This window comes from Lithobates pipiens, unplaced genomic scaffold (genome assembly GCF_037356315.1).
Source record: "Lithobates pipiens isolate NorthernLeopardFrog02 unplaced genomic scaffold, aLitPip1_a1.2 Scaffold_16, whole genome shotgun sequence".
Lineage (NCBI taxonomy): Eukaryota > Metazoa > Chordata > Amphibia > Anura > Ranidae > Lithobates > Lithobates pipiens.
This window is the reverse complement of record NW_027507748.1, coordinates 62,041,125-62,053,950: the sequence shown is the minus strand read 5'-3', so window position 1 is coordinate 62,053,950 and position 12,826 is coordinate 62,041,125. Positions and strand designations below refer to the sequence as shown.

The following is a 12,826-nucleotide window of genomic DNA, read 5'->3' as shown; positions in this document are numbered from 1 at the left end:
TTTACTTTAAACAAGTGTGATTTAACTGTACTTCTGTCTCGGTCTGATTTCCTGGTTTCTGACATAGAGTTACCCTTTAAAGTGTATTTTTTTTTTGAAAAAACACCATGTGACATACAAAAAATTGCAACGATCGCCATTTTATTCTCTAGGGTCTCTCCTAAAAATATAATAAGATGGACCTAGGTTTTAGAGGAGGAAAACAAGAAAAAAAAATATTCTGAACCAACTGGTGTACTAAAATATTTACCAGTGCTCATAAAATGCATCCTGACATGTGCCAATGAAATGCAGCCTTACCAGTGCCATAAAATGCAGCCTGACCTGTACCAAATAAATGCAGCCTTACTCGTCCCATAAATGCAGCCTCACCAGTCTCATAAATAAAGCCTCACCAGTCCCATAAATGCAGCCTTACCAGTCCCATAAATGCAGCCCCACCGGTCCCATAGATGCAGCCGCACCGGTCCCATAGATGCAGCATCACCAGTCCCATAAATGCAACCTCACCAGTCCCATAAATGCAGCCTCACCAGTACCATAAATGCAGCCTCACCAGTCCCATAATTGCAGCCTCACCAGTCACATAGATGCAGCCTCACCAGTCTCATAAAAATGCAGCCTGACCTGATGTCGTCACATCCGTCTGACAGAAGACAGAGCAGGCCATACTCCATTCGGCCGCTCGGGCTGCTCTGTCTTCTGTCTGAGTGACAAGCCCAGCGGGAGATCGCCCGGAGCTCGCGGGGGCTTGGAATGTCTGTCCTCTGCTCTCCTGTCTCTCTGCTGTCGGCACCAACTTGGTGGCGGCAGCGGTGGAGGGGTCGTTCCCTGTTCAGTATTCGCTCCATACGACGCAGAGACATTTTCCCCTATATTTTTTTTTGGGGGAGGGGGGGGAGTGCGTCTTATGTAGCGAAAAATATACGGTAAATAATGTATGGAGGTTCTAAGTAATTTTCTAGCAAAAATACTGTTTTTTTTTTTTTTGTATATAAAAAGAATAAAAAAAAGCCTGGTCCCAGGAACAAGATGACAGCAGCTAATGTAACCACAGCATTGCTGGAAGGATGCAGTCAGGTTGAGCATTTTGCAATGTTTAGTTCCACTTAAACTAAATGTCAGGGTTCCTCTTTAATTATGCCAAATACTCTCTGTGGAACACCATCTTGAATGTCTCTCTCCATCCTTCCAACCCTCATAGTAACCTTAACTCACCCTTCCAATCTCTCTCTGGCTCCCATGTTATTTTAAACATTAGATAATCCAGGCAACCCTTTCCAGACCACCCGGAAAAAAAAAAAAGTCAGCAAAGGCCATTTGTAATTCTATGGATTATATAATTCTACTCAGGATCAAACCTAAAGCTGATCTTTTGGCCTACAAAGCAAATAGCACAATACCGGTTTGGACCATACCACCTACTGTGCAATGCACCGATAGTGATGTATGATACAGAGATGGGGTCTGACTGGTGAACAGTAACACAGAGGTTAATGCTCTTGCTGAGCAGGCGGTAAAAAAAAAAAAAGATTCCAGTACGCCTCACCCCCCCATTCATCACTAATGGTTTGGTGTCAACACACAGGCATTAATGGGAGTGCATAGCATTAGATATTGTAAATGTCAGTTTGGTTACATTTTCTCAGTAATCTGTGTTTATTTTGTGAATATTGTTCACACTCCGGCCCCGAGCGTGCCGAAAGATCCACCTGTGAAGATCAGTACATTCTTTGAAAATTTTGCACTGAGCTCTTTTGATATCGGCCATGTCTTGTTAGAATTGGTTGGCTAATTTATTACTCCAGAATTATTTTGATGGGCAGCCAGTTCTAAAACCAACGCCATTTCATAATTAGCTTGTATATATATATATATATATATATATATATTTATTTATTTATTTTTTAAACCTATTTACTTTGTATCCTGGAAATACTGCAACATAAAATCAAATTGGAAATAGCCCAATTAATCACTTGAAGACCAGACATTTTATGGCACTTTTTGTATACATGTGCAAATCTTTTTTTTTTTTGCTAGAAAATTGCTTAGAACACCCAAACACTAATATAAATATATTAAATATATATATATATATATATATATATATATATATCTTTTTTAAAGCACAGGCCCTATAGAATAAATTGGTGGGTTTTGTAATTTTTTTTATTTCACGCAGTATTTGCACAGTGTTTTTTCAAACCCAATTTTTGGGCAAAGAATACACTAAAATCTTAATGCAATAAAACACAATACATATAGTTACATAGTAGGTGAGGTTGAAAAAAGACACAAAGTCCATCAAGTCCAACCTATGTGTGTGATTTTATGTCAGTATTTGTATATCCCTGTATGTTGTGGTCGTTCAGGTGCTTATCTAATCGTTTCTTGAAAATATGCCCCCCACTGAGACCACTGCCTGTGGAAGGGAATTCCACATGCTTGCCGCTCTAACAGTAAAGAATCCTAGACATAGTTTAAGGTTAAACCTCTTTTTTCTAATTTTAATAACCCATTACCCAAGATGATGTCACGCCGAGTAAATAGATACCAAACATGTCACACTTTAAAATTGCACACACCCACTCAGCGGCGTCAAAGGACATAAATCTTACTATCCTTAGGCGATGCTTTAACCTCTTGCCAACCAGCTCACACACATTTACGTCGGCAAGTTGGCTCCTTCCCACAAATTGACGTACCTGTACGTCAGCTCCTTTAAGAGCCATAGCCGGTTCGCATGTGCCTGCTGTGCGGCGGGGGACCCAATGCATATGGCCGACAGCCGCGATGTCTGCCAGCCACCCGCAATCGCTGGCATAAGAGCCAGGACGGGGATCTGTGTATGTAAACACACAAATCCCTTTTCTGACAGGGGAGGAGAGACAGATCTGCTGTTCCTAGTAATTAGGAACAGCGATCTGTCTCCTCCTTCAGTCAGCCCCATCCCACCACAGTTACAAACACTCATGAGGGAACACTTTTAACCCCCCTGCCAGTGACATTTATACAGTAATCAGTGGCTATTTTTTTTAGCACTGATCGCTGTATAAATGTCACTGTTCCCAAAAAAGGGTCAAAAGTGTCCGATCTGTCCACCGCAATGTTGCAGTCCAGCTAAAAATCACTGATTGCCGTTATTACTAGTAAAATAAATAAATAAAAGGCCATAAATCTATCCCCTATTTTGTGCAAACCAATCAAAATATGCTTATTGTGATTTCTTTTACCAAAAACATGTAGAAGAATACATATCGGCCTAAACTAATGAAGGCATTATTTATTTATTTTTTTTAACATTCTGAGACATTATTTTTTTTAATCTTTTTTTGGATATTTATTATCGCAAAAAGTAAAAAATATTGTTTTGTTTTTCAAAATTGTCGGTCATTTTTTGTTTATAGCGCAAAAAAATAAAAACTGCAGAGGTGATCAAATACCCCCAAAAGAAAGCTCTATTTGTGGTTATAAAATGACATCAATATTATTTGGGTACAGCGTTGCAAGACCGTGCAATTGTCAGTTAAAACAACACAGTGCTGTATTGCAAAAAAATGAGCTGGTCGTTAAGAGGGAAAATCTTCCGGGGCTGAAGTGGTTAAAAGCCTTTACAAGTTACCACTTTATATCTACATAGGAGGTCTAGTGCTAGAAATACTGCCCATGATCTCACGTTGGCGGCGATACCTCGCGTGGGGCAAAATCGATGTTTGTGTGTGTGCACGTATTCACCATTGTGCGCTAACATTAATTTATTTTCTTTCTGTTGCATTCATTTTTTTTGATCACTTTTATTGCTTTCACAAGGAATGTAATCATCCTTGTGACAGCAATAGGCACATGACAGGTACTCTTTATGGAGGGGTCTGGGGTCAATAAGACCCCAAATACTTCCTTTGCACTTCAAAACATTAAAAAAAATCTGAGATTTTGAATACTTTAAATCTTCAAAAAATGGCACCGTTGACAGCCAGGTAAATTGGAAGTGATGTCATGTGATCGCTTCCAGGTTACCATAGTAGAGACCCAATCAAAGCTGATTCCACCTTTGTAAGGGTCATCGGCCGTGCCGGCTGGTAGCTTGGGTCTCAGGAAAGCCAGAGAGAGCCGTGTCTGCATCTGTAATAGTTTGGGTTTGCATCTGTCAACTTACTAAAACATTGCTAAAACTTACTTTATTTAGTGGGTGTGTGGACGAGGCCTACTCGCCCTGCACACGGGGGGGGGGGGGGGGGGACCATTCACGCGGAGCATGCTCATCAATGCCCAAGACCAGGATGAGACTGCAGTCATCTGAAAAGTCTAACATTAAAGTGGTTGTAAACCCTTAGAGCCAGTTCACACAGGGCCAGCACGACTTGCAGCGTGACTGTCTCAGGCGACCTGCACACGACAGCAGCAGCGACTTGAAAAACGACTTCTGTATAGAAGTCAATGCAAGTCGCCCCCAAAGTAGTACAGAAAGCTTTTTCTAAGTCGGAGAGACTTCAGTCGCTCCTATTAGAGCGGTTCCATTGTACAGAACGAAACACGACATGTCAGACGGCTAAGTCGCCTGACAAGTCGCCCCTGTGTGAACCGACTCTTACATATACCCAGTGAAGTGGCCTCAGGTGGTACGCAGAGATTAAAGAGGGATTCCACCAAAAAAAAAAAATATTAAAAGCCAGCAGCTATAAATACTACAGCTGCTGACTTTTAATAAATGGACACTCACCTGTCCCGGGTTCCAGCGATGCCGGCAGCCGAGGCCGATCGATCGCTCGGCTCTCGGCTGCTGCAGTCACCATTCTAGGTGAGGGAATCAGGAAGTGAAGCGAATCGGCTTCACTTCCCGGTTCCCTACTGCGCATGCGCGAGCCGCGCCGCGCAATAGGAAATCTCCGCGCTGTCACTGGGACCCGTGTGTGTCCCAGCAGACACCGCGGCAGGGCAGGAAATGGCGTAGACTCCCACGGGAGTCTATGCCCGGAAGTGGGTGAAAATACCTGTCTTTGACAGGTATCTCCACCCCCCTCCCCCCTGAAAGGTGTCAATTGTGACACCGGAGGGGGGGAGGGATCCGATCAGCGGAGGTTCCACTTTAGGGTGGAATCCCGCTTTAAGCAAATCGCCCTATATAAGTTGTACCTGTTTATCTGTTTCCTCCCAACATTTTGAGATGGGAATGAGGGGCACCTACTAGCAAATGTATGTAGCCATAGGACACACCCCCCTGCCCCACCCCCTTAAAGGAGAATTAACCCAAAAAAAGGTTACTCAAATCCACAAGTGCTTTTTTTTTTTACCATTACTATTCCTTTACATTGGCTAAAATGTATAAATGAAGCTATTTAGAAATTGGATGAAAGGTTTAGCACTGGGAAACACTTTTTGAATGATAAAAAGTGCATTTTATATACAACTATATAGATCAGACCAAAATGCCAAAATGAGGAACAAATGAGAGGGAAAGAGGGACAGAAGGACATTTCTCCAAATCGGGGACAGTCCCTCGAAATCAGGGATAATTGGGAGGTATGCATCTGCAATCTACTCTACAGCCATTCAAAATGCAGAATTTAAAATGCTTGTCTGAGCTGTCAAAAAAAAGGGGGTGGAGAGCTGAAGTTACACTTTGCAAACCTCAGTGAGGAGAGCTCTTGGAGCTGATTGGAGGGAACGAACATACCCCCCTCCCCCTTCACACGGGGACAGAGCTGAGGCTGTCAGTCAGCTGGAGCCCCCTCCCCTGTTACCATTTTTCTCTTGGTGTCAGGAAAACTCGTCAGAAGTTATTCATGCTGATACTTTTAATTGAGGCAAGTACACACTATAGAGGGATATGCTTTGTTCATATTTCATGTCTGAGGTTTACAACAGCTTTAAGGCAGTTCCCTTATAGATGAGCCATAACACTGTGTACAGGAAAAATTTAGAATTCATCTGAAAGTGCTGTCCCATGTCACTACACTCTGTAACTAATGTATGTTGCATTACGCTGGATGTGCTGAGTTTGCACCCTCTCCACCAGTCCAGTAACCCCCTGTTACCTCACTCCCAGTAACAGAAAGGGGTCCCGTCATGCACATAGAGCAGACCTAATAAGTGCACATCACTTCCATACCTGGTGACCAGACCATGGATCTCCATAACACAGGTTTGGTTCTGGTTGCTACTGGAAACTGACTGCTAGGGAAGGAACCAGAATATCAACCTCCTCGCTACCGGAGGACCTGTCACCTTACCAAGTACAAGTTCAGGACACAACGCCACCAATCGTGGTGCCTAACGATTGGTGGCTTTGTGGCCTTGGTTACTCTTAGCAACTACATTCCTCTCCCTTGTTTTGCAGAGTTAACCCTTTTGTAGTAGCTGAGCTTCATACCCCACATGTGCTTTACAGACCCTGGTTCTTCTGATACGCCAGAACCAACAAGCACTCCTTTAACCACTTGACCTTCAGAAGATTTACCCCTCTTCATGACCAGGCCATTATTTTGCTATACGGCATTACTTTACTTTAACTGACAATTGTGCAGTCATACAACGCTATACATAAATTACATTTATATAATTTTTTCCCTAAAATATAACTTTTCTTTTGGTGGTATTTGATCACCACTGAGTTTTTTTATTTTTTGCACGTTAAACAAAACAAACAAAAAACAGCTTTGCAAAAAAACAATATTTTTTACTTTCTGGTATAAAAAATATCCAATAAGAATCAAGTTCAAGTTTCTTCATCAATTTAGGCCAAAATGTATTCTGCTACATATTTTTGTTAAAAAAAAAAAAAAAATCCCAATAAGTGTATACTGATTGGTTTGTGCAAAAATGATAGTGTCATAAACTATGGGGGTTATTTACAAAAGGCAAATCCATTTCAGATCTACCCCTCAGATTTTAGTGCAGTCGCCCTAAATCTAAGGGGTAGATCTGAAATGAGGGGAAGCTCTGCTGATTTTATCATCCAATCACGTGCAAGCTAAAATGCTGTTTTTTATTTTCCTTGCATGTCCCCCTCGGATCTACAGCGACTTTACTTTCAAGTGCACTTTCAGTGCAAAGTGGATTTTCTTTTAGTAAATAACCCCCTATGAGTACATTTACAGGAATTTGTATTTATTTTGTATACTAGTAATGGCGGCGATCAGCGACTTATAGCAGGACTGTGATATTGCGGCTGACAATCAATAATCAATATCTGACACTTTTGACAATTTGTGGGAACCAGTGACGCTAATACAGTGATCAGTGCTAAGAAATATACACTGTCACTGTACTAATGACACTGGCTGGGAAGGGGTTAAGCATCTAGGACGATCAAAGGCTTAAATGTGTGCCTAACCAGTGTTTATGTGTGTACACTGTAAGGTCTTTTTACTAAGGGATGTGGTGGATTTTATTTCCTTTGCAGGGAAACAAAATCCACCACATCCCTGCTGGCAGGACGGAGCTCTGCATTGTTTACATATGCCGAGCTCTGTCCCGTGTCTCTCTTGAATGATCAGCAGGCATTGGCGGTCATCCACTGGCCGGCACCCGCAGATCGCCTACTGCTGTGATGTATCCTGTGCAGGCGCTTCCTGTGCGAAAGTTCAGAATAACGTATATATAAAAACAATTCTGCACAGAACAGCCACCATGTAGCAGTAAATCTGCTATAGGGCAGTTGTGAAGGGGTTAATAATTTCAGGCCAGGCACAGAACAGTTGATGCAACATTATTTAAACAGTTGATGCAACTTTACTTTAAAGTCCATTAGTTATCTATGTATTTAGCTGTTTGCTTTGAGCTAAACTCAAAGTGAGCAGCTAAATACACAGATGAACTACATACAGTATACAGGTAAGGGATATGTTTTACCTGTTAAAGGATTTGTGTTTCTGTCAATCCAGTCATGAGATTTACACAACTTTGCCACAACGCACATTCCTGTCTAGAAGGGAAGGGAACTTTGCCTGCTGCAGTTTACCTTTCACTTACAAGTCCCCCTCCCCATCCCCACCCTGCGACTGGACAGTTAAAAGAGCTACAACACACAGATGAGCTCATGTCTCTGTCGCTCTGCCCTCTCCTCCTCCAAGCATGTTCCTTGACCTGTAGTACACCTGATTGGCACTTTGTGCTGCTTCTCCCACCCTCTCTCTGTGTTCTGCTGTACAAGGAATTTAAGAAGCTGATACCAAGTCAAATTCAGGTATTTGAAAATATACATTAGGACCCCTTTCACACTGAGGCAGTTTTCATGCGCTTTAGTGCTAGAAATAGCCTCTAACTAACCCCTGAAAACCGCCTCCCATTCATTTCAGTGTGACTTTTCACACGGGGGCGGTGCCCTTATGGGAGGTTAGGAAAAGCAAGCTACATATTTGGGGCGGTTTGGGAGCGCAGTATACAATGCTCCCAAAACTTAATGAAATGAATGGGCAGCTCTTCCAAAGCACCTGCAAAGCGTTTTGGAAGCGTGGCAACAGGGGCGCATTTAATCCCTTCTTCGGCCACTAGCAGGGGGTTAAAAGCGCTCCGCTAGCGGCCGCAAAGCTCCACTTTAGCGCTTACGCTCGGCTGCCCCAGTTTGAAAGGGGTCTTATCCAGGGCTTTTTTTCAGCGGGAATGTGGGGGGACGCACCTCTGGTAGTGAATGTATGTAATGGCTATGAAGTGCTGGAGGGTCTATTACTGGGTGCAGGGGATCTGTTATCTCTGTAGGGGATCTATTGTTTCGGCTGCCCCAGTGTGAAAGGGGTCTTATCCAGGGCTTTTTTTCAGCGGGAATGTGGGGGGACGCACCTCTGGTAGTGAATGTATGTAATGGCAATGAAGTGCTGGAGGGTCTATTACTGGGTGCAGGGGATCTGTTATCTCTGTAGGGGATCTATTGTTTCAGGAGGAGTATTGTTCATGGTGGGGGATCTATGCTGGTGGGAGGGACTTACTATTGAGGGAGGAGTCTATTGATGCTGGCTGCGGGGAGATCTATTGTTGCTGGGGTGATTCTATTTTGCTGGGAGGGCTATTGTTTTTGTTGGGAGGTCTATTGTGGCTGGGGGGATCTATTGCTTGTGTAACATCACAAACTAATACTTGGTTCATTATTTTCCAAAAGCGGTGCTCGGAGGTGGGTAGGCAGTGGAACCAAGGGACAGTGCTTGGAGGTGGCTAGGGGGTGAAACCAAGGAACAGTGCTTGGAGGTGGGGAGAGGGTGAAACCAAGGGTCAGTGCTCAGAGGTGGGTAGGGTGGTGGAACCAAGGAACAGTGCTCGGAGGTGGGGAGAGGGTGAAACCAAAGGTCAGTGCTTGGAGGTGGGGAGGGGGTGGAATCAAGGGTCAGTGCTTGGAGGTGGGGAGGGGGTGGAATCAAGGTTCAGTGCTTGGAGGTGGGGAGGGGGTGGAACCAAGGGACAGTGCTTGGAGGTGGGAAGGGGGTGGAACCAAAGGACAGTGCTTGGAGGTGGGGAGGGGGTGGAATCAAGAGTCAGTGCTTGAAGGTGGGGAGGGGGTGGAATCAAGGGTCAGTGCTTGAAGGTGGGGAGGGGGTGGAATCAAGGGTCAGTGCTTGAAGGTGGGGAGGGGGTGGAACCAAGGGACAGTGCTTGGAGGTGGGGAGGGGGTGTAACCAAGGGACAGTGCTTGGAGGTGAGGAGGGGGTGGAAGCAAGGGACAGTGCTTGGAGGTGGGGAGGGGGTAGAACCAAGGGACAGTGCTTGGAGGTGGCTAGGGGGTGGAACCAAGGGACAGTGCTTGGAGGTGGGGAGGGGGTGTAACCAAGGGACAGTGCTTGGAGGTGGGCAAGGGGTACAACCAAGGGACAGTGGTTGGAGGTGGCTAGGGGGTTGAACCAAGGGACAGTGCTTGGAGGTGGGGAGGGGGTGGAACCAAGGGACAGTGCTTGGAGGTGGGGAGGGGGTGGAACCAAGGGACAGTGCTTGGAGGTGGGGAGGGGGCGGAGAAAAGCAGTGACTCAGAAGGGGGGAGTACCTGCCCTGCATTTATCATTGTAATAATGATTCCAGAGTTAGATTAAATAGCTGGAGGATTTTCCCTTGCCTGTTATTCCTGAGACAACTCAAATGTCTTTACGCAAGATTCACACAAATTTTTAATTGGACTCAATTAGGTTTCCCCTGACTATGGTCTTCAGTACAAATACAGGGTGAATGCCCTCAACAGATGCGCAGTAATAAAGAAAATTGGGCAATAAACATGTCGATTTCACTTGTTCAGCCCCCTAATTCCCCAGCTTAACAAGAGAAATCCATTGATTCCTCCAGTCACACTAACATGGATAGAGGAATCCCCACTGCCAGCTATTGTATTCAGCTGTCACTTTTATTGCCCCCTGGCTGTCCGTGTAAACAAGCCCTTAAACTGGCCATAGACAGATTGAAATTCGGCTGGTTCAGCAGGAGCTGGCTGAATTTTAGGGCCAGTTTACACCACATGTGGTCCAGTGGAATTTTTTTTTCAGCATCAATAACGCATTGAAAGTAGGTTATATGGTTTCCACTGGCATACTTCACACAGTGTGGTCAGTTCCCGGGCTTTTCAGTTCCAGAAAAAAAAAATTAGAACGTGCTGCAAAAACGCACAAGAATGCACTGGAAAGCATCAAAAACACACAGGACTCAAGTACAGTGAGAAAAAAAACAGAAAAAAAAAAAGAAGAAAAAAGCATCTGGAGTGTATCCATAAACGCATCAAAAACGCACAGGCAGAAATGCATCCGGAATGGTCCTGAAGTGCGTTTTTGTGGTGTGAACCAGCCCTCAATCCATCAATGTGAATCTACTGGTCTATCAATCGACTTCAATATAACCAGCCTGTCTGTTTTTTTTTTCCGTATGATCACTGCTGCTGGCTATAGCCACCAACAGTAATCATTGTATTCTGATGGCGGGGAAACCTCCTGCTGTCAAAAGACAATAGCACTGTGGGAGCAATTCCCCCCCCCCCCCCCCTGTCAGCACTGATTTTGTTGATGAGGGAATCGAGTGATTTATTTTCCCTTCAACCTGTAGTTGAAGGAAAGAAAACTGCATAAGGTATGGCCAGCCTTACTCTTCCCCACTCTATCAAAAAATAAAAAATAAATGAAGAAAATGTTGTCTTTACATACACATTGATGTACAACAGATACCAAATACAGGCTTATCAGTAAGAAAAATAAAAACAATATGTGAGGTAAGGGCCCAGGTGATCAATCACTAACACATATTATAGTATATATATATATATATATATATATATATATATATACACAAACACACGCACACATGATATATAAACAAAAAAAATTCTATATATAAATATACACACACACACACACACACACACACACATATATATAAGAAAATAAAAATAAATAAACATTTTTTTTTAAATATAAATGTATACACACACACGCACACATAATATAAACAAACAAAAATAAATACTTTTTTGTAATATATATATATATATATATATATATATACATACATGCACACAAAACATATTATATATATAATATATATATCTATATATATATGTATAAATTATATTATATATTTCAAAAGGCAATGGTCCAATTTTCTTGTGAGCATTCTATTTAAATGGCAGTCTCTAATTTCTCTAATCTTTCTATTTTTCCTGCATATATACAGATAGTTAGAGCCATGTACCAGTATACATACCCTTTGCTGGGACTGTCGGGGAGGGTTCCAGTCCTCAGATAAGTCAGTGGTCAGGTTATCAGGAGCTGTGTGAAGACCTGGCTCTCTGCATCTAACTGGCCCCACATGCCAGACTGTGCCAGCTTAATGAGCCCACAGTTCATGGAGAATGGGCCGTGCCGCTGATTAGCCAGGCGTACCTTCCAATGCTCTCTTTGATAAATGCCTGTGTTTAGATTTGATATGTACTTTGCATTCCAGGGAAACACTCCCTTTCGGGAAAGTTTACCAACCTCAGAAATGCCTGTCTGACAAATTACCTCGGGGGTTTAATTATTACTAGAGTTGCATGCAGAGCGGTCACATCCAACAAAATCACAGCCATGGTTCTTCCAGCACAAAAACGTTTTAATATAATTTTATCTCAATGTATGAACTGGTGCGCTGCAATATAATCAACGTTTGCTTTTGGGTTCAATAGTGCTTTATGCTAGGTTCACACTTATGTCCCGTACATATGAACGGAAATTCCGCCAGCAAAAGTCGGATGTGAGCTCTTGGTCGGAAATTTCGACCGCTGTGTATGCTCCATCGGACTTTTGCTGGCGCAGTTCCCGCCAGCAAAAGATTGAGAGTGGGTTCTCAATTTTTCGGTCAGAAAAAGTTCTGATCGGAAATTTCCGATTGTCGGTACCAATTTCGACGCGTAAAATTCCTACGCATGCTCGGAAACAATTCAACGCGTGCTCGGAAGCATTGAACTTAATTTTCTCGGCTCGTCGTAGTGTTGTACGTCACCGCGTTCTTGACGGTCGGAAGTTCAGAGAACTTTTGTGTGACCGTGTGTATGCAAGCCAAGCTTGAGTATACGGGGCATTAGGCTCCATGCAGACTGGACGTTAAAATAACTTTATAAAATCGTCAGTAGCTTTGCAGGGAGTCTTTCAACGTTTTTGCAATAGCGTTTTTTTATTTTTTGGCTGGCGAGCCACATTTTTGAGCGTTTATTGAGCGTTTGGTGTTTTTTGTGGTCAGAAAAACAACTCCTGAACGCGATTTTATGGCGTTCAGAAAACAGCCCATAAACTCCACTGCTGATAAACATCCAAAAACATCCATGTGTGCACAGACACATAGCATAACATAGAAGGGAGTTTATCAGCTGTTAAAAAAAAAAACGTCC

The 12,826-nt window shown here is 43.3% G+C and overlaps 1 protein-coding gene across 1 annotated transcript in view; it reads right to left on the bottom strand.

Moving 5' to 3' along the window:
• The window catches only part of EPCIP (exosomal polycystin 1 interacting protein), a 40,383-nt gene extending 28,501 nt beyond the window's left edge, over positions 1 to 11,882 (bottom strand). Inside the window, exon 1 of the mRNA XM_077479971.1 lies at positions 11,665 to 11,882. The gene's annotated coding sequence lies outside the window, so the exon portion shown is untranslated. The remainder of the gene's footprint in view (positions 1 to 11,664) is intronic.
• Between the last annotated feature and the right edge of the window lie 944 nt (positions 11,883 to 12,826).